General features: G+C 40.6%; 1 long non-coding RNA gene across 10 annotated transcripts in view; it reads left to right on the top strand.

The window, feature by feature from the left end:
• The window catches only part of LOC144975389 (uncharacterized), a 78,226-nt gene that overhangs the window by 54,563 nt on the left and 3,108 nt on the right, over positions 1-20,555 (top strand). For 7 of the 10 annotated variants that reach the window (XR_013645908.1, XR_013645910.1, XR_013645907.1 and 4 more), the window contains one exon: positions 831-4,641. The exons of 1 other annotated variant lie outside the window; for it this stretch is intronic. This is a non-coding gene — a long non-coding RNA (uncharacterized LOC144975389). Of the gene's footprint in view, positions 1-830; positions 4,642-20,555 lie in introns of those variants that run through there. 2 more of the 10 variants (XR_013645906.1, XR_013645905.1) reach the window with 2 other exon arrangements.

The following is a 20,555-nucleotide window of genomic DNA, read 5'->3' as shown; positions in this document are numbered from 1 at the left end:
CCCCCCCCCCCCCCTCTCTCTCTCTCTCTCCCTCTCCCTCGCATTTATTCATAACATGGCAATTTATTTACTTACCGGTGTTTTGTAACCAGACCCCTCTATTTCCCCTGAGAATGTGTAGACTTTAAAATTCAACTACAATTTATAGCTTTTTATTGTTAAAGTGCACCCTCCCCCAAACGCCCCCCCCCCCATCCCATCCCCAGTGCCTCTCTCCATATCCCACCCTACCCCCCCCCCCCCATGCCTTATTCCGCTCGTTAAAACTCCTAACAAACCAGGATATAATATGACCTAGATGCACTCATTTGCAGGTGTGATAACATAACGCAACTATAGGCCCGATTTAATATTGTTGTAATAGAAAATATTTTGCGTCGGTTTAAAGATTACTTCAATTACAACAATGCAGCCCATAGCAATTTCGGTTATCAGACATGCAATAGGCCCCTTAAAATATTTTTTTTTTAAACTCAAACATAATAAAAAGCAATTATCAATCAATTCATTATAACTTGACCTGACTTAACGCCTCCAGCTTTCGATGTCAACGGACTTCCCAGGTTCGATCATTCCTCTTATTCGTGTTGCGACAGTTCTCCAATGGGAGCGATCTATATTCATGTTTTCGTCCAACCTAGTCATCGATCACATGATCTGTTGCCGTACAACGATTGGATATTTCCCAATGTATCTGAACACGCTGCTTTCTTTATGAGAGTTGTAAACATACCTCATCATCATCATCATCATCATCATCATTATCATCATCATCATCATCACCATTATCATCACCACCATCAATTTATGAAAACCATTTTTATTTACAGGTAGACAAAGAATCCACAAATCCCAAGAAGATTTAAACCAAGACGCCACCACACTCAAACACAAATCCACATACCCAACCCAACACCCCACCTTCTTTCAGAGAGAGAGAGAGATCAGAAAAAATAAACCCCAATGGATTCGAGCGTTGAGATGGCAGTAATCATCTGTGTCGTGCTCGGTCTGTGTGTATTCGGAATTATCTGTACTATTTATTGGTTGTACTGCAGCTCCAACAGACAGCGTCATCCAAATTCCAACGAGTCTGAGATGCAAAACATTAATAAGGAAGGGCAATACGACCCGTTGGTTTGAATCTCGTTCAAAACAATAAGTATCGTTAAATAATTTGTTAAACGCTTTATTAACTATTGAGCTACTTAGTTGTGCCCAGCACTGTGAACTCGATTGATACTTTGAGATAAATTAATTATACTCGTCAGTCTTGCCCACCAGGTGAATTGTACCGAATTTAGTGAGAATAACTCACCAAACTGGCGGTCTAAAAACAATAACAAAGAGCTGAGTGACGTCACCTTCATTCCATTCTCAACAATTCCTATCTAATCAATATTTCAAAGTATTCCTGTGACTACAAACTTGTGACTTCTGCATCCCATAATCCCCTCGACAAAGGATTCTTGTGATTAGAATCAAACTTGTGACTTCTGCATCCCATGATTCCCTCGACAAAGGATTCTTGTGATTAGAATCAAACTTGTGACTTCTGCATCCCATAATCCCCTCGACAAAGGATTCTTGTGATTAGAATCAAACTTGTGACTTCTGCATCCCATAATCCCCTCGACAAAGGATTCGTGTGATTAGAGTCAAACTTGTGATTTCTGCATCCCATAATCCCTTCGACAAAGGATTCTTGTGATTAGAATCAAACTTGTGATTTCTACTTCCCATAATCCCCTTGACAAAGGATTCTTGTGACTACAAACTTGTGACTTCTGCTTCCCATAATTCCCTCGACAAAGGATTCTTGTGATTAGAATCAAACTTGTGACTTCTGCATCCCATGATTCCCTCGACAAAGGATTCTTGTGATTAGAATCAAACTTGTGATTTCTGCATCCCATAATCCCCTTGACAAAGGATTCTTGTGACTACAAACTTGTGACTTCTGCTTCCCATAATCCCCTCGACAAAGGATTCTTGTGATTAGAATCAAACTTGTGACTTCTGCATCCCATGATTCCCTCGACAAAGGATTCTTGTGATTAGAATCAAACTTGTGACTTCTGCATCCCATAATCCCCTCAACAAAGGATTCGTGTGATTAGAGTCAAACTTGTGATTTCTGCATCCCATAATCCCTTCGACAAAGGATTCTTGTGATTAGAATCAAACTTGTGATTTCTACTTCCCATAATCCCCTCGACAAAGGATTCTTGTGATTAGAATCAAACTTGTGACTTCTGCATCCCATGATTCCCTCGACAAAGGATTCTTGTGACTACAAACTTGTGACTTCTGCTTCCCATAATTCCCTCGACAGCTACCCAATCAATTAACTGAGCGGAGCGTTCGTTTTACTTCTATCCCGACACAAGGACTTGTATTGTGACGTCATATTTCAGGTTTGCGTTCCGCCTAGTGAGATATCGTTAGTAGTTCTCAAGGAAACAATGGATTGATTACAACTCACGACAGCCTTCATCTGGCCTTGTAGTTCGACATTAATTTTTTGTTCAGTGTCAGGCTATGATCTAACGAAGGGCTGAGAGAGAGAGTGAGTGAGGTGATTGCTCCGAGTGACATAAACAGACAAGCCCCACAAGATACTACAGGGAACAAGAAGCCTTTACGATTTTTATTTACAGATAGACAAAGAACCCACAAAGCCCAAGAAGCTTTAAACCAAGACGCCCCCACACACACACACACACACGAATCCCTCACACCCTCCCAATACCCCACGTTCTTTCATAGAGGTCAGAAAAAAAAACACAACCTGTCCTATATTATGAGTGTTTCTTTTAATTATCACTTATTCATTTATCAAGGAGTGAAGCAGGTGGCAAACGCATTTACTCAACATACACTTGGCCTGTATTATATTATGTTCATGGGATTATTCTTTCTTGTTACAATGAACTCCGCCTTTAGCGAAATAAAACAAACATTATTGACATTAACAGAAGTACTGACATAATAAAAATATTTGAACCGGTTTCTTGAAATGTTCCAATTCTAAATTATCATCTTTTCTACCTCAGGATTAGTGACCTCAAGAACGAATTTATTGATTTGTTAATTTCCAAGAAATGTTTATGCCGTGTGTGTTGTGAAACTGGGAATCTATAGATAATATTCATACGTTTAACCAAAAATTCTCATTACTTCTGAAAGCCAGAACAATCGAAACAAAATTGTGAGTAACCTTTAACGTTTACAGTTTGTTATAGAACATTTCGTGAGGACCAACCAACTTTCTGGCCGTCTTAGAACAAAGGGGCAAAGGAGCGAAGTGGCGTCATCTCTACAATATAGGTTGACACACTTATGACGTAAAGGAATGAAAGTTTCTTGGATTGGATTCTTCTTCTGATAGCTTTTATTTTTAACCAATAAGTTTCAAAGCTTTTGGTTTCATATAAGTGCATAGATATCAGACAAAGAATCGCCTTTTGATTATTGGAAAAAAATATTAAATCCAAGTTTGGAAACATTCAAAGAAAGAAAGAATTAATAACGCCAGTGATTTGTCTGGGTGCTGAGGCAACTTGACCACGATTTTCAGGAGATTCTCATCTGATGTCTTCTGGATTTGTGCAATGACAGCTGCGACAACTGCTTATTCACTGTAGAAAAAGAAACATCGCAGAAACGTGTTTGAGTAAGTCCTGGCACTTCAGTTCTTTGACATAGGTTTGTTCTGAAGTCTCTTCGTCTAGGATTATTTTCATTTTACAGCTCTCGATTTAGCATCGTGGGTGATACTCACTCATGCATGAAGTTTATTGATATAACTGATGGTTGTGTTATTTAATATCCTGCAAGAAGTATATTATTAACCTTCGGCGTACCTTCTCTCCCAACGAATTAACCCCCCCCCCCCCCCCCACACACACACACAAAAAAACCCCAAAAGAAACCAAAAAAATTGAACACACATACACAAAAAAGAAACACATGCACATTAATACCACAAACTCAAACCAACCAAGGGTAGTAAAATACATTTTTTAAATCTAATTTTTTAATAAAACAGATTTAATCATATTTTTTTAATATTTTGAATTCTAAAAACAAATTATTTATAATCATGACGCAAGCAACATTTTTCCCTCTTGCAATGATACTGACAGTCTTTATTCTAGCTGGTATCTTTCTAATTTACGTCACAATTTCAAAATACGTGAATTGCAAACTCAAATGGTGCTGCTGTCATTGTGATGCTAATGAAGACAAGGGTGGTGATGATGATGATGATGATAATGATGATGATGATGACGAGGACAAAAGAGTCTTGAAGAACGAGATTGTCTAATGTAGTCAATGCTTTTATTTGAGGGATTGAATTTCCAAACCCGTTAACTCACTCAACCCTAGAGATTTTAGCTACTTCTCAAAATTGGGAAAAAAAATGTATTAAAATGAGCATGCACATAGATAGGTTATTTCTATCTAGTTCTCATATGACGTTTTTAAATTAACCTCCTGGGTGGGTATTCGTATGACCCTAATATATCGAAGTAAGGACATTTTTGTCAAAATGCACACAATCAAACACTCTCTAATCTGAAGAAAATAAATCGTATATCAAAAGAATACCAGCATATTTAACATAAATAACAAAAATAAGAAGCTTTTTATATATGGAGGAGGGAGCGGGAGGAGATATGGAGGGGGATAGTGCAGCTACTGAGGTGTTCAAAATTGACTTTCGCGTAGTGTCAGATTTGACCCAGGGTCATATACGATTAGTTTTGTTGACTTTGAATCATGAATAAATTAAAACTCGAGTCAGTGACAATTTCAGCCCACGCTAACGTACTGACTGACGTCCAGAAAGGGATAAATAGAGTTGAGATAATACTCTTGGAATCTATTGAATACATCGGGGTCATAAATTCAAAAAGCTCAATTTTAACTCTCTCCTTAAAAAAAACATGAGCTTTTATATAGCGGAATATCCACTAAACGTGCTCAAAGCGCTTTACAAGGGGTCCCTGGCCAACAGCAACATATAACATGTAGGACGAGACATGACGCCTGTTAGGCGATATTACAATTTTTTGGGACAGAGACAATGCTGTTTACGGCCAGGTATTCATTTTACACCTGAGTACGGTGAGAGAATGTGAGTAAAGAGCCTTCTCCAATGACTCAACTATGCGCCGAGCGAGGCTCGAACCCAAGACCTTCCGATCCGAAAGCGAGTGTCATACCACTAGACCACATAGCCGCACATACCGACCATTTTCAGTATTTTCTCAAAATGGCAGGCTTACCTAGCATATAAATTGATTTTTTAAACTCAAACAATCTCTCTACAAAACAACTTTATGTTCTTATTGATTAAACAAAGATCATTGTGATCTACAAAATAAATCTGAATAAGAAAAAGTGTACCTATCTGTGTCGGAACAGATGTGACGATTTTGCTGTAGGTGGTAAGGAGAGGGTTAAACAATTCATTTCAGGGTATTTATTGTTCTATAAGGCAAAGAAATCTAGGTAATAATATTATAAGTCACTAAATGTATGAGATGTTTTTATTTTTTAGTGTTGTATTTATGTTTTCATAGTTATTTTTGTTGTTGGCTTAGTAAGGGTTTTTAGCCCGAAATGTTCCTATTTTGATGTTTTATTTTTTATTTTTTAAATTGAAACTTATATTCATTTTTGTTTACCTATTGCTTTTTTCACATTCCACATGTTCAACTAGTATCACAGTATAGAGACTACTTAGTTATTGAATGTCATCCCCACTATTATTAATTCTACGATCAATCAATTCAGATTGAGCTTCTTTTGAGCTTTTTAATATAGCGCAATGTCCACTAAGAGTGCTCAAAGCGCTTTACAAAGGGTCCCTGACAACAGCAGAGCAACACGTAACAAGTAGAACGAGACATGACGCTTGTTAGGCTATATTACAATTTTTTTTCGGACAGAGACAACACTGTAAAAGGCCAGGTACTCATTTTACACATGAGTTCGGTGAGAGATCGTAAGTAAAGAGCCTTTTCCAAGGACTCAACGATGCGCCGAGCGAGGCTCGAACCCAGGACCTTCCGATCCGAAAGCGAGTGTCATACCACAAGACCACATAGTCGCATTCAGATTGATCTTTAACAATTTGGAATATCGATAAATACACAACAAATCGTTCATTTATCATTCGAATATCGGAGCAATGATTTAAATTGTTATCAGTAATTTTGATATAGAGCAGTAAAGTTAGGTGCCCCAAACGTAAACAATAACAAGTTGCTAGTGATTTCCGTTAGGGACCGGAATAATTTACGCACAATATAGGTCTCCCAATTTTGTAGTTTGAGTTGTAGGCAATACACTTTCAGTATTGAAAATATGTTTACATAAAATCTAACAGTTGCAGAAATAATAATATAAGGCTAAATTATTATGAAAATCAGGCTCCGAATAATTCTCGTTTTGTTCACACCAGCGCAATAATTTGCTCTGGTCTAAAAATAGATAGACTGTAACTTTTGATAAATTTTAGAAAATTTTACCTTTTGTTCCATAAAATATCCATATCTAGACATTATTTGATGCATGATCGAGTATTTATGAATATGTGTTTCTTTTGCCACCTAACAGCCAAATTTTAAAGGTTATTTTTTTCTATTATTTACATTGGAACGTGAGCTGTCAAGACAGAAACATGTGGTTTGCCACGTGCTTCTCGACCTTTGTTTACGTTTGGGGCACCTAACTTTACTGCTCTATAGATACGCGGGAAATGATTATTATAAAACACATGCAAGATTTCAACCACATCGGTTCCTTGTTTGTTTAGGGTTTTTTTTTTTACTTTTTTTACAACGGTACTTTTGAAATCAAACCACTGATAAGTTAATTCCTTTTTGCTTAAAAAATCTCTGTAGTCCAGTATGTAAAGCAATTGCCTGATAATCAAATGGACGGATCTCAATCCGCCTATTTTAGTTAAGGTTTGTTGTTGTTTTTTTTTCAAAGTTACATAAATAACAATGTGAAATTGAATGTAAGTTTCAAATCAATATACGAAAACAGATGAAATGGATGTTTCCTGTTTCCCCTTTATCAACAAAACAGGATGAATGAAACACTACAGAGGAATAAGATAGTGTGGTAGTGGCGTTGTGAACATATATATATATATATATATATATATATATATATATTATATATATATATATAATATTATATATATATATATATATATATATATATATATATATGTATATATATATATGTGTGTGTGAGTGTGTGTGTGTGTGTGTGTGTGTGTGTGTGTAGCAAAGAGTATTTAAACTTTTAGCAACTGCACAATCGTGATGACATCAATTCTATGCAATGTACTTGTTTAGTTCTGTTGCTATAATATATTTTCATTTGGCGTTATTTTAAGTGCTGATTATATCACAAACACTCCCACCACTTTGTGCGCGCGCGCACACACACACGCCTACATTTTAAGATCTACACAAAAATGTCTACATAAGTGCTATGTATTCTATTTTGTTATATTATGACTTATGTACTTAGAATGCTTTTGATGTTTAAATAATAATATGAATATATATATATATATATATATATATATATATATATATATATATATATATATATTTATTTATATGTATGTGTGTTTATGTGTGACTCGCCTCATCAAAACGGTATTGTGTCGGCATGACCTAAATTCTAAAAAATCGTATGCATTGGCAATGACGTAAGAAATGCGTATTTATTTTATTGAGAAAAACAAATATTATTATCCCCCTTTTGGTTTTCGGGAAAACCCTATTTTTATAAAGCGTAATACCAAACATATTACCAGGGGTCATTATTATCCTTTGTTTTTAGAAAACACACACACACACGCACTAAAAAATAAATAAATAAGATACTTATATTTTTACACGTCCGCAATCTCTAAACGATAGTTTAGAGCCAGTTACTAAGTTACCCTGCGTCATTACCGGGAAGTGACGTCACGACTGTTGAAGCGTATTATAATTATTTCACTTTTGGACATCCGGGTCTTCTCGACATTATACCGTGCTGATGCAATGGGTTGCATAAAATGCGATTGACTTTTTAAAAATATTATGTTGATGTCGACGTGTTCTTATAGGGAATGAGATTAGCGGAAGAGTAGCGTCCCTTGATTGGACGTCACCCATAGCCTGTGACGTCACCGGCGGAAAAGTTATTAGAGAGAGAACGTCATGTTAGTTGTGCGCATGCCACAACTGACATGACGTTCTCTCTCTAATAACTTTTCCGCCGGTGACGTCACAGACTATGAGTGACGTCCAATCAAGGGACGCTACTCTTCCGCTAATCTCATTCCTTATTCGCAATTCTGATAACCCACATTGTCATGGGTTGATTATCGTAATGGAACTACTTTCAAACCGCCGCAAAATGTTGTCTATTACAACAATGTTAAAACAATCCCATTACTAATAGTGTTCGGTTACCAGACCTGTGAATATGTGCACGTTGGTTTATGGATCAAATGTTATATGCACTTTGTAATCAGAGAATCAAATTATATACCACAATTATTATGTGTGTTGATCTGAGAAATAGATTGGAAGCTAGGAGTACCTAAATAATATGTACATGTTGAATCTTTTCACTATCCAATTTTCTTCCTTTTTACTGGCACGGATATGACCTAAATGTGTTGCAAGCGCTGTAAAATCCTTAAAAACAAAAACAAAACCAAATATAATGGTTAATTCCCCTTAGTCTTACCTTTTCTCATGTGATTTTAATTTGCAAGTCGAATAACCTAAATTGTTATTGTTTCATTGTTATTATTGTAATGGGAATACTCTCAGACCAACGCAAAATATTGTCCATTACAACAATGTTAAATCCAGCCCATAATTTATAGTCGGTTATCAGACTTGCAAATATGTGCACGTTGTTTGGAAGCGGGCAGGTCTGATAAATGAATAATAATAAGCATATTTATATAGCGCATTTCGTCGAAACCTCAAAGCGCTTTAAGAAAAAAAAATCAACCAAGGTATCAAAACAATTAAGAGCATCAATACATCATCAATATAAATGTCACATACAATACATTTAAAATTCAATTAAGTAAATATTTCCTGAAAAGATGTGTTTTCAGGGCCTTTTTAAAAATGTCTATTGAGCTCGAGAATCTCACAGCTTGAGGGAGATCATTCCAAATCGTGAGTCCGAATTTCATAAGAGACCTATCACCAAAATATTTAAGTTTAGTTTTAGGAGATGCTAACAGTTTTGAATCGTGGGATCTAAGATTTGTCAGAGGTACGTATGGTTGGAGTAAGTGTTGAATGTAAAGAGGGACAGAAGACTCAAATACACCAAAGCAAAATTATGGCGTTTTAACATTGTTGTAATGGACAATATTTTGCGTTGGTTTGAGAGCGTTTCCATTATAACGATGAACCAATAACAATTTAAGTTAGGCTAGCACTATTCAGTATCTGATACTGAATAGTGGTTTTGCACTATTCAGTATCTGATACTGAATAGTGGTTTTGCACTATTCAGTATCTGATACTGAATAGTGGTTTTGCACTATTCAGTATCTGACACTGAATAGTGGTTTTGCACTATAATACGGTGTTTTTTTTCCGAAACCCGACAAAGTTATGGGAAGAGGGCAGCTGTGGGAGTGAATCTCGGACTCAGAGAAGTGTACAACAGTGGGGAGTGAACCTGGGACTGGGTTTCAGCGGGTTTCGTAATAAAAAGCCGGACGACACCTGGCAATATCCGACAAAGTTATGGGACGTAGGCAGCAGCGTGTGTGTGTGTGTGTGTAGAGGCTGAGGGGGGGGGGGGGGGGAAGGAGGGGGTGAACCTGAGATTCAGGGAAGTGTACACCAGTGGGGAGTGAACCTGGGACTCTGGGTTTTATAAAAAAGCAATCACAAATTGGGGGGGGGGGGGATTACTTTTGTACGAAACCCGACAATATGCGGCAAAGAAGTGGAAAGTAGGCAACGCGTGGGTAGTGAACCTGGGACTCAGTGAAGTGTACACCAGTGGGGAGTGAACCTGAGACTATGGTTTTCGGCGAGCTTCAGCTAGTTTCATATAAAATCAATTACTTTTTTTACAAAACCCGACGAAACCTTGCAATATCCAAGAAAGTTATGGGTAGTAGGCAACAGTGGGGAGTGAACCTGAGATTCGGGGAAGTGTACACCAGTGGGGAGTGAACCTGGGACTGGGTTTCGGCGGATTTTGTTATTTTAAAAAAGCAATTACTTTTTGTTTACGAAATGCGCCAAATGCCAACAAATTGGGGCAAAGTTATGGAAAGTAGGCAAATAATGGGGACTGAACCTGAGACTCAGGGAAGTGTACACCAGTAGGGAGTGAACCTGAGACTCTGGGTTTAGGCGAATTTCAGCGAGTTTCATATATAAGCAATTACTTTTTTATGAAACCCGACGAAACCTGGAAATATCCGAGAAAGTTATTGAAGTGGCAATAGTGGGGGGGGGGGGGGGGGGGGTGAACTGGATTCATGGAAGATACACAGTGGGGGTGAACCTGAGACTCTGGTTTTGGCGGGTTTCAGCGAGTTTCATATAAATGCAATTACTTTTATACGAACGGCATATCGACAAGTTATGGGAAGTAGGCAACAGTGGGGAGTGAAACTGAGACTCGGAAGTGTACACAGTGGGGAGTGAACTGAGACTTGGTTTTCGGCGGTTTTCGGCGAGTTTCACATGAAAACTATTACTTTTTTACGAAACCCGGCAATATCCGAAAGTTATTGAAAGTAGGAAACAGTGGGAGTGAACTGAGACTCAGAGAAGTGTACACAGTGGGGAGTGAACCTGAGACTATGGTATTTGGCGGGTTTCAGCGAGTTTCACATAAAGCAATTACTTTTTACGAACGCGAAGGCAAATCCGACAAAGATTGAAGTAGGCACGTGGGGTTCGGGAGTACACACTTGTGTTGGGAGAACCATTGGAGTATGAATGGATCTGGTAATGAATAGACAATACCAAGGTGGGGGGGGAATTACTGTTTTACGAAACCCGCAAAACCGACAAAGTGATGGAAGAGGCAGCAGTGGGGGGTGAATGATCGGGATTTGGACACAGTGAGGATGAACCTGGGACCTGCGAGAGGCTGATACCAGTGGACAGTGAGCTAGAATGTACTTTTATTCGAAAACTACCGAAATTATCAAAAGTTATGGGAAGTGGGCACCATTGGGCAATGAACCGGGACTCAGGGAAGTGCACACTGGTTGAGAGTGAACCTGGGACTGTGAGAAGAGGATATCAGTGGAAATGAACTGGGACTATGGGACTACATAATAATAATAATAATAATAATAATAATAATAATAATAATAATAATAATAATAATAGTATAATATAAACATTAAAATATATTACAAGCAAATAAAATGATTAAAACAAAAATATTGGGGAAAAATAAAAGTTAACCCTGCCGGGATTTGAACTCTCGAACCTTAAGTTCAGAGTCAAACAGCTTATCCACCAAGCCATGGTGTCACTGAACTTTTAGTGACATTTAATCATGTCTATTTAGACATTAAAAAATGTATTTGAATGCCACTCTTATTTTGATATTTTGAACGGGTGTGTCTTTTTTACGAAACCGCCGAAACCCGCCGAAACCCTGCGAAACCCGCCGAAACCCGCCGAAACCCGATGAAACCCGACGAATCCCGACAAAGTTATGGGAAGTAGGTGGCTGTGGGGAGTGAACCTAGAACTCAGGGAAGTGTACACCATTGGGGAGTGAACCTGGGACTGGGTTTCGGCGGGTTTCGTAAAAAAGAACCAGTGCTTTTTTACGAAACCCGCCGAAACCCGCCGAAACCCGGCGAAACCCGACAATATACAGCAAAGTTATGGGAAGTAGACAACTGTGGGGAGTGAACCCGAGACTCAGGGAAGTGTACACCAGTCGGGAGTGAACCTGAGACTAAGTTTATCGGCCGGTTTCGGCGGGTTTCGTAAAAAAGAATTAGTGCTTTATTACGAAACCCGCCGAAACCCGACAATATCCGGCAAAGTTATGGGAGTTTGGCAACAGTGGGGGGTGATCCTGGGAGTCAGGGAATTGCACACCAGTGGGGAGTTAACCTGGGACTGTGTAAAAAGGATATCAGTGGGAAATAAACCTGGGACTAAAGGGAGATGGATACCATTGAAAGTTGAAGCCGGATATGGGAATTGAGTACCAGAGGAGAATGAACCTGACACTATAGGGGGTGGGCGCCAGTGGGGAGTGAACCTGGGACTATGTAAAAAGGATATCAGTGGGAAATAAACCTGGGACTAAAGGGAGATGAATACCATTGAAAGTTGAAACCGGATATGAGAGTTTGGTACCAGAGGAGAATGAACCTGACACTATAGGAGGTGGACGCCAGTGGGGAGTGAACCTGGGACTATGTAAAAAGGATATGAGTGAGAAATAAACCTGGGACTAAAGGGAGATGAATACCATTGAAAGTTGAAGCCGGATATGAGAGTTTGGTACCAGAGGAGAATGAACCTGACACTATAGGAGGTGGGCGCCAGTGGGGAGTGAACCTGGGACTATGTAAAAAGGATATCAGTGAGAAATAAACCTGGGACTAAAGGGAGATGAATACCATTGAATGTTGAAGCCGGATATGAGAGTTTGGTACCAGAGGAGAATGAACCTGACACTATAGGAGGTGGGCGCCAGTGGGGAGTGAACCTGGGACTATGTAAACAGGATATCAGTGGGAAATAAACCTCGGACTAAAGGGAGATGGATACCATTGAAAGTTGAAGCCGGATATGAAAGCTTGGTACCAGAGGAGAATGAACCTGACACAAAAGGGGGTGGGCGCCAGTGGGGAGTGAACCTGGGACTCAGGGAATTGCACACCAGTGGGGAGTTAACCTGGGAATGTGTATAAAGGATATCAGTAGGAAATATATCTGGGACTAAAGGGAGATGTATACCATTGGGAGTTGAAGCCGGATTTATTTCCCACTGATATTCTTTTTTAGATATTCACAGGTTAACTCCCCACTGGGGTGCAATTCCCTGACTCCCAGGTTCACTCCCCACTGGCGCCCACCTTTTATAGTGTCAGGTTCATTCTCCTCTGGTACCCAACTCCTATAGTTCGGCTCGGATACCCACAGTTATCCATCTCCCACAGTCCCAGGTTAACTCCAAATTGGTGTGCACTTCCCTGAGTCCCAGGTTCACTCCCCTCTGGCGCCCACCCCCTTTTGTGTCAGGTTCATTCTCCTCTGGTACCAAGCTTTCATATCCGGCTTCAACTTTCAATGGTATCCATCTCCCTTTAGTCCGAGGTTTATTTCCCACTGATATCCTGTTTACATAGTCCAGGTTCACTCCCCACTGGCGCCCACCTCCTATAGTGTCAGGTTCATTCTCCTCTGGTACCAAACTCTCATATCCGGCTTCAACATTCAATGGTATTCATCTCCCTTTAGTCCCAGGTTTATTTCTCACTGATATCCTTTTTACATAGTCCCAGGTTCACTCCCCACTGGCGCCCACCTCCTATAGTGTCAGGTTTCTCTCTCCTCTGGTACCCAACTCCCAAATCCGGCTTTAACTCCCAATGGTATCCACCTCCCTTTAGTCCCAGATTTATTTCCTACTGATATCCTTTTTACATAGTCCCAGGTTCACTCCCCACTGGCGCCCACCCCCTATAGTGTCAGGTTCATTCTCCTCTGGTACCAAACTTTCATATCCGGTTTCAACTTTCAATGGTATCCATGTCCCTTTAGTCCAAGGTTTATTTCCCACTGATATCCTGTTTACATAGTCCCAGGTTCACTCCCCACTGGCGCCCACCCCCTATAGTGTCAGGTTCATTCTCCTCTGGTACCAAACTTTCATATCCGGTTTCAACTTTCAATGGTATCCATGTCCCTTTAGTCCAAGGTTTATTTCCCACTGATATCCTGTTTACATAGTCCCAGGTTCACTCCCCAATGGCGCCCACCCCCTTTTTTGTCAGGTTCATTCTCCTCTGGTACCAAGCTCTTATATCCGGCTTCAACTTTCAATGGTATCCATGTCCCTTTAGTCCAAGGTTTATTTCCCACTGATATCCTGTTTACAGAGTCCTAGGTTCACTCCCACTGGCGCCCACCTCCTATAGTGTCAGGTTTCTCTCTCCTCTGGTACCCAACTCCCAAATCCGGCTTCAACTCCCAATGGTATCCACCTCCCTTTAGTCCCAGGTTTATTTCCCACTGATATCCTGTTTACATAGTCCCAGGTTCACTCCTCACTGGCGCCCACTCCTCTAGTGTCAGGTTCATTCTCCTCTGGTACCAAACTCTCATATCCGGCTTCAACTTTCAACGGTATCCATCTCCCTTTCGTCCCAGGTTTATTTCCTACTGCTATCCTTTTTACATTGTCCCAGGTTCACTCCCCACTGGCGCCACCTCCTAAAGTGTCAGGTTCATTCTCCTCTGGTACTCAACTCCCATATCCGGCTTCAACTTTCAATGGTATTCATCTCCCTTTAGTCCCAGGTTTATTTCCCACTAATATCGTGTTTACATAGTCCCAGGTTCACTCCTCACTGGCGCCCACCTCCTATAGTGTCAGGTTCATTCTCCTCTGGTACCAAACTCTCATATCCGGCTTCAACTTTCAATGGTATCCATCTCCCTTTAGTCCCAGGTTTATTTCCCAATGATATCCTGTTTACAGAGTCCAGGTTCACTCCCAAATGGCGCCCACCTCCTAAAGTGTCAGGTTCATTCTCCTCTGGTACCAAACTCTCATATCCGGCTTCAACTTTCAATGGTATCCATCTCCCTTTAGTCCCAGGTTTATTTCCCACTGATATCCTTTTTACAGAGTCCCAGGTTAACTCCCCACTGGTGTGAAATTCCCCGAGTTCCAGGTTCACTCCCCACTGGCGCCCACCTTCTATAGTGTCAGGTTCATTCTCCTCTGGTACTCAACTCCCATATCCGGCTTCAACTTTCAATGGTATCCATCTCCCTTTAGTCCCAGGTTTATTTCCCACTGATATCCTTTTTACACAGTCCCAGGTTAACTCCCCACTGGTGTGCAATTCCCTGACTCCAGGATCACCCCCACTGTTGCCAAACTCCCATAACTTTGCCGGATATTGTCGGGTTTCGGCGGGTTTCGTAATAAAGCACTAATTCTTTTTTACGAAACCCGCCGAAACCGGCCGATAACCTTAGTCTCAGGTTCACTCCCGACTGGTGTACACTTCCCTGAGTATCGGGTTCACTCCCCACAGTTGTCTACTTCCCATAACTTTGCTGGATATTGTCGGGTTTCGCCGGGTTTCGGCGGGTTTCGGCGGGTTTCGTAAAAAAGCACTGGTTCTTTTTTACGAAACCCGCCGAAACCCAGTCCCAGGTTCACTCCCCAATGGTGTACACTTCCCTGAGTCCTAGGTTCACTCCCCACAGCCACCTACTTCCCATAACTTTGTCGGGATTCGTCGGGTTTCGGCGGGTTTCGCAGGGTTTCGGCGGGTTTCGGCGGGTTTCGTAAAAAAGACACACCGTTTTGAACTATGTTAATTGCACAATAGCAGAAATTTAAAAATGGCTAGCACTATTCAGTATCTGATACTGAATAGTGGTTTTGCACTATTCAGTATCTGATACTGAATAGTGGTTTTGCACTATTCAGTATCTGATACTGAATAGTGGTTTTGCACTATTCAGTATCTGACACTGAATAGTGGTTTTGCACTATAATACGGTGTTTTTTTTCCGAAACCCGACAAAGTTATGGGAAGAGGGCAGCTGTGGGAGTGAATCTCGGACTCAGAGAAGTGTACAACAGTGGGGAGTGAACCTGGGACTGGGTTTCGGCGGGTTTCGCAGGGTTTCGGCGGGTTTCGGCGGGTTTCGTAAAAAAGACACACCGTTTTGAACTTTGTTAATTGCACAATAGCAGAAATTTAAAAATAACGATCAAAATATTTCTACAACTTTGAATCGGGCTGTCAGTTACTGCACGTGTTCAATCTGGTAGTAGGTCAGCAGTTTATTTACATTCAACTGAGATTGTCGCACTTTTCACTCTCTCTATAATAAAAGAGTTCCTTATGGATACTGAATAGTGGCAAAGCACTATTCAGTATCTGATACTGAATAACCACTTCCTTTAAGTTATTAGACCCGCAAATTGGTAGGTACACACCGCTGTGAAGGTGTGTCACAAATGCCATGTTTTGATTGGTCACAAATCTACTGTTTAACACCCCTTTGTTTTACCGTTTCTCGTGAGATTTTAATTGTGCATTAATTGTTCTTGCCTATTCCATTTTCTTCCTTTTGTACTGGCGCTGATATGACCGAAATTATGTGTCACATGAGCCGTAAAACCCATTAAATGATAAACATGATCTGTCATACCGTAGCCATGGTTAACATAATATCGCCTGACGCTAGAACCCTCAAGGACTGGCAGTTTGACGTCATTTTTTAGGTTAGTGAAGCGTCTAGTGAGTTGTCGTTAGTAGTAGAGCTCAAGGAAACAATTTATTTCATTTGTTGAACTATTGAATACAACTCACGATTTGTTTTCTTTTGTGGCAAAAGACTGACATTTTGACGTCATTTTTTGGTCAGTGTCAGGCCATAACTTTACGATGGCTACGGTGTCAGGCCATAACTTTACGATGGCTACGGTGTCAGGTCATAACTTTACGATGGCTACGGTGTCAGGCCATAACTTTACGATGGCTACGGTGTCAGGCCATAACTTTACGATGGCTACGGTGTCAGGCCATAACTTTACGATGGCTACGGTGTCAGGCCATAACTTTACGATGGCTACGGTGTCAGGCCATAACTTTACGATGGCTACGGTCATACTCGCAAAATTCCAAACACTAAACATTCCCTCCACATACCATTAATCCAGCCTCTCAAAACGGTATCATAAGTTGTCCTTCAGAGTCATTAGACCCATGGAGCCGGCGTTTACCCCGGTTTCTATAGCGTGAAACAGACAATAGCATTTGCTTGCTTTACTTTGGATAGGAAGCTAGTCTCTCGTAAAGTACTTTCCACCAGATCTAACAAAGCCAGCTACCCAATCACTGTTGGGTGGACAGGAGGGCCAGAAAAAAATCTTGACTGCACCCGGGATAGATCTCGGTCCCTTTGTGTGTGACACAGGTGCTCTATCAACTGAGCTAATGAGACACCTAAAACGGCAACACTTAACATGAAGATTGAGACATGGCGCCTGTTTTACGATATTACATTTTTTTTCGGACAAAGACAACGCTTTAAACAGCCAGCTACTCATTTCACACCTGAGTTCGGTGAGAGAATGTGAGTAAAGAGCCTTTTCTAAGGACCCAACTTTGCAGCGCTCAGAACGGGACTTGACCATAGGACCTACCCTATTTGTACCATTTCCCCTATGTCTTACTATTTTCTCGAGTCCTTTTAATTGTACATGTAGAATGTTTTACTATCCAATGTTCATTGCGCTTTTTGAGCTTTATATAGCGCAATATCCACTAAATGTGCTCAACGCGCTTTACAAGGGGTCCCTGGTCAACAGCAACATTTAACATGTTGGACGGGACATGTCGCCTGTTAGGCGATATTACAATTTTTCGGACAAAGACACCGCTGGTAACGACCAGGTACTCATTTTACACCTGAGTACGGTGAGAGAATGTGAGTAAAGAGCCTTTTCCAAGGACTCAGCTATGCGCCGAGCGCGAGGCTCGAACCCAGGACCTTCCGATCCGAAAGCGAGTGTCATACCACTAGAGCACATAGCCGCACAATCCTTTCTTCATCCTTTTTTAACTGGCGCTGATATGACCTAAATGTGTTGCAAGCGCTGTAAAGACCCTTAAAAACAAAAACAAAACAAATCATTGACCTGCAAATTAATATCAATTATGATTTTCTTCCATAAACCACTGCCCTTTCAGTCTTTAGAGAGTGTGGGTTGAAAATGGAAAGAGTTCGGATGGGAACAATACAGATAATGGACGTTTCAGGTGCAATCCCTTTATCAGGACGACAATAAACGTTGAGAACAAATAAAATAAAATTTAATTTACTATATTTTATTTTAGTTTTAGTTTTCAACGTTCCCTTGTTTATTATTGTGCTGACGAAGGGTTTGTACCTGAAACGTCCATCGTCTGTACTATTCCCATCCGAAGCCTTTCAATTTTCACCCTTTCGTACTTTAATAATGTTTAAAGTATCTTTTGCATTTTATATGAGCTTTAATGTTTCCACAATGTTTATATTTTAATGTCATTAAGCATTTATGATTACAATAAATTAATATGACTAATCTTTTATTTAATTCTGCTTTTCTGGGTGGGGTTCCAAACGTCCCATAGTGGGCAGGGAGGCACTTACTGTGTCATCCCCCTAAATCTGGGTGGGGTTCCTGACCTCCCATAGTGGGCAGGGAGGTACTTGCTGTGTCTTCTATCCCCTCTAATCTGTTTTCCAATTGCTTTCTGTCTTTGTCTTGGAATGAGATTGCTTGGTTTTGTCCTGACATTGGCTGGAGTCCTTGGCTGAGAGGGGAACAGTCGAATGTATAGTTAATGTTTTGGGAGATGATATTTTTTTCCTTGTAAATCATCTCTCTGTTATGCATTGTATTATGTTTAGTTTACATATTATATTATAGGATTGGTAAACATTTGAGTGTATTCCTCTTAGTTGGGACCTGTGCTTGTGTCTGGATGAGACTTTTAGGTGATCTCAAACTAAGTACTTTGACGGTGTGCTCTTGGAATCTACATCTGTTCCCTATTTGAACCAATTCCCCTTTGTCTGACCTTTTCTTTTGTGCTTAAATTGTAATTCTAGAACTTTTTACTATTCCATTTTCTTCCTTTTTACTGGCGCTGATATGACCTTAATGTGTTGCAAGCGCCGTAAAACCCTTAAAAACAAAAAACAAACTGACCTCCCATAGCGGGCAGGGAGGCACTTACTGTTTCTTCTATCCCTCTATATCTGGGTGGGGTTCCTGACCTCCCATAGTGGGCAGGGAGGCACTTACTGTGTCTTCTATCCCCTATATCAGGGCGGGGTTCTTAACCTCCCATAGTGGGCAGGGAGGCACTTACTGTGTCTTCTATCCCCCTATATCAGGGCGGGGTTCTTAACCTCCTATAGCAGGCAGGGAGGCACTTATTGTGTCTTCTATCCCCCAATATCTGGGTGGGGTTTCTGGCCTCCCATAGCGGGCAGGGAGGCACTTACTGTGTCTTCTATCTCCCTATATCTGGGTGGGGTTCCTAACCTCCCATAGTGGGCAGGGAGGCACTTACTGTGACTTCTATCCCCTTATATCTGGGTGGGGTTACTGGCCTCCCATAGTGGGCAGGGAGGCACTTACTGAGTCTTCTATCCCCCTATATCTGGGTGGGGTTCCTAACCTCCCATAGTGGGCAGGGAGGTACATACTGTGTCTTCTATCCCCCTATATCTGTTTTCCAACTAGCTGTCTGTCTTTGTCTTGGAATGAGATTACTTGGTTTTGTCCTGGCCCTGGCCGGATACCTTGACTGGGAGGGAAACAGTCAAATGCATAGTTATTGTTTTGGGAGATGATATTTTTTTCCTTGTAAATCATCTCTCTGTTATGCATTGTATTATGTTTTCTTTATAGTATATACGATTTGTAAAACATTTGAGTGTATTCCTCTTAGTGAGGACCTGTGCTTTTGTCTGGATGAGACTTTTAGGTAATCTCAAACTAAGTGCTTTGATAGTGTGCTCTTGGAATCTACATCTGTTTCCTATTTGAACCAATTCCCTTTTGTCTTCTCTTTTCTTGGCCACTTTAATTGTATTTCTATAACTTTTTACTATTTTATTTTCTTCCTTTTTACTGGCGCTGATATGACCTAAATGTGTTGCAAGTGCCGTAAAACCCTTAAAAACAAAAAAACAAAAAACAAAACCTCCCATAGTCGGCAGGGGGGGGGGGGGGGCACTTACTGTGTCTTCTATCCCCCTATATCTGGGTGAGGTTCCTGACCTCCCATAGTGGGCAGGGAGGCACTTACGTGTCTTCTATCCCCCTATATCTGGGTGGGGTTACTGACCTCCCATAGTGGACAGGGAGGTACTTGCTGTCTCTCGTATCCCCTGGAATCTGTTTTCCGATTTGCTTTCTGTCTTTGTCTTGGAATGATATTACTTAGTTTTGTCTTGACCCTGGCTGGAGTCCTTGGCTGGGAGAGAAACAGTCGAATGTAGTTATAGTTTTGAGAGAAGATATTGTTTCCTTGTGAATTATCTCTCTCTATTATGTACTGTTATTATTATTTTTTTTTTGCATATGATTTGCAAACATTTGAGTGTATTCCTCATAGTGGGATCTTGTGCTGGTGTATGGGTGAGACATTAAGGTAATCTCAAACCAAGTGCACTGAAAGTATGCTCTTGGAATCTACATCTGTTTCCTATTTGAACTAATTCCCCTTTGTCTTACTTGTTAAT

This window comes from Berghia stephanieae, chromosome 6, assembly GCF_034508935.2.
Source record: "Berghia stephanieae isolate SIO BIC M18660-M18661 chromosome 6, UCSD_Bste_1.3, whole genome shotgun sequence".
NCBI classification, from domain to species: Eukaryota; Metazoa; Mollusca; class Gastropoda; order Nudibranchia; family Aeolidiidae; genus Berghia; species Berghia stephanieae.
The sequence above is the reverse complement of the archived record's forward strand: the minus strand, read 5'-3'. Positions and strand labels throughout refer to the sequence as shown.